Source organism: Penaeus japonicus, unplaced genomic scaffold (assembly GCF_977035675.1).
Source record: "Penaeus japonicus unplaced genomic scaffold, GWHDUDI00000001_assembly GWHDUDI00000025, whole genome shotgun sequence".
Lineage (NCBI taxonomy): Eukaryota > Metazoa > Arthropoda > Malacostraca > Decapoda > Penaeidae > Penaeus > Penaeus japonicus.
The window spans coordinates 192,130-194,629 of record NW_028234427.1 but is presented as its reverse complement, the minus strand read 5'-3'; the positions used below and the strand labels follow the sequence as shown (position 1 = coordinate 194,629).

Genomic DNA, 2,500 nt, shown 5'->3' with positions numbered 1-2,500 from the left:
TTGCAGCGTTATTATGATCACTGCATCATTTTTTTATGGATTGTTGCACACAAACACGGCAACATTTTTATGGATTATTGCACCAACTGCGATATTTTTATGGATTGTTGCACAAACATGGCAGCATTTTTATGGATTGTTGCACCATTATTGTTGTTGTTGTTGTTGTTATTGTGGTGTTTATGATTATTGCACCATGACTCTTGCATTACCTTTATAATCACTGCAGTTTTATTTAGATTTTTTAAAATTAAATGATTTTATTTAAATTATTGCAATTGCATTATAGTCATTGCGGTGTTAGAACCATTGCAACATTTTAAATGAACATTGCATGACTTTTTTAAATTGTTTTTTTTTTATTTTTTTATTATTATTATTATTATTATTATTATTATTATTATTATTATTATTATTATTTCTCTTTATCACATTTCTTCCCTTCCCCCTTAACCTTCATTTACTTATTCTATTTAATCTAATTTACTTTGATCAGCTTTCGTCCACCAGAGCCAGGAGGAGGATGCCGTCAAGAATTAATTATAATATATCATATAATTATGATTATTATAATCATTATCATTTGATTAACTGATATATTATTATTAATATTATTATTATTATTATTATCATTATTTGATTGACTTACTGTTATTATGATCTTCATTATTGGTGTTTTTTGTTAATGTATTTGTTGTTTTTGTTAATGTATTTGTTACTGTCCTTATTATTGCTGTTTTATTTCCGGTTTCGTTCTTTTTTTGCGTGTTGTCTTTCGCTGTTGTATTTGGCTGTTGTATTTCGCTGTATTATTTTGCGTACTCGCTTGGTTCATGTGTTCTGTGACGCGATTAGTGTTGTTGTTTTTTTTTTTTTTTTGAATCTTGTAGCTGTATTTTATATGTATGTGTATGTATATATTTATATGTATAGTTTTCTTTTCTTTCTTTTTAAATTATTTTGTTATTATTATTAATAACGAAATAATTAATGATTTAGAATTATTAATAATTTAAAATGAATAATCTAACTAATTTATTAATTATAATAATTGATTAATTGAAATAATAAATAATTAATTATTTAATAATAATGAAATAGTTATTTAAATTATTAATAATTAAAGATATTTTGTTATTGTATTTTAAGTTTATTTTTATTGTCTTATTTTTATTTTGTCGTCATTCTTCTCTCTATATCCTTATATCTCCTATTATCATTATTCTTCTTATCATCATCATCATCCTTATTCTCCTTATTTCTTATTCCTATTGCCATCCCCCTTATTTGTTACTGTTATTAGAATTATCGCCCTTATTTTTTATCGTTATCACTTATTTCATATCGTTATTACAATTATCATCATCATCATCATCATCGTTATCTTCCTTATGTCTTATCGTTATTGTTATCAATTATTTCTTATCGTTATTACAATTATCATCACCATCATCATCGTTAACCTCCTTATTTCTTATCGTTATTATAATTATTATCATCATCATCATCGTTATTATAATTATTATCATCATCATCATCGTTATCCTCTTTATTTCTTATCGTTACCAATTATATCCTCTTCGAGGTGGGGAGGAAGAGGGGCATAGGAAGGAGGAGGATCGGGGTAATGGCGTCCCATATATGGAGGCAAACGAATGGTAAGCGGTGAGAGTAGATGGAGGGAGGTGTGAGAGAAGAGAGAGAGAAATAGAGAGGTAAAGAGAGAGAGATGAGTGGGTGAGAGAAGAAGAGAGAGAGAGAGAGAGAGAGAGAGAGTGAGAGCGAGAGGAGAGGAGGGAGTCGAGAGGAGGGAGAGGGAAGAGTTAAGGGGAATGGTGAGGGGAGGTAGTGGAGGGGGGAAGGTGTAGACGGGGGAAGAGAGGAGAAGGTAGGAGGGGAGGGGTGAAGAGAGAGTGGAGAGGGGAAAGAGGGAGAGGGAGGGGATAGTAGGGGAAGGGGGAGAGGGGAGAGAGAGGAAGGGAGGAGGTAAGGGGAAAGGAGGGATTGAGGAGGGAGAATGGTGAGGAGGAGAGAAATAAATAAGAGGAGGAGGAGTGAGGGGGAAGATGAGAAATGGTAGGAGAGAGAGGAAGGTGGAGAGGAGTGGCGAAGGGAGAAAGGGAGATGGAGGATATATGAGGGTAGGAAGGGTGGAGGAGGAGAAGGTATGAGAAGGGGGAGGTGATGAGTGAGGTGGATGGGGTAGACTATCTGAGTTTTTTGGAGGGGATCCTCAATGTGGTTGGTAAAGTGGATATGTGAAAGAATAAGTAAGAAAGAAATGAGGGGAGTGAGAAGTGAGTGTAGTATGGAGGGAGAGGGAGTGTTGTATGATTATATTTGTATGTAGCATGAGAGAATGAGGTGTATAATGAAAGAAGGGACTAGCCAAAAGTGAGAGAGAAGAGATAAACCCCAAGTGTTTGGTGTGTGGAGTTTTCGCTAACCCAAGAGAGATTAAACATTGTAACCTCGCTCGCCACCCGCTAGAAGTGATAGA

The 2,500-nt window shown here is 33.9% G+C and overlaps 1 protein-coding gene across 1 annotated transcript in view; it reads left to right on the top strand.

The window, feature by feature from the left end:
* Nucleotides 1–2,500, top strand: part of LOC122263049 (uncharacterized) — a gene marked incomplete at its 5' end in the record, with an annotated part of 55,559 nt that overhangs the window by 27,824 nt on the left and 25,235 nt on the right.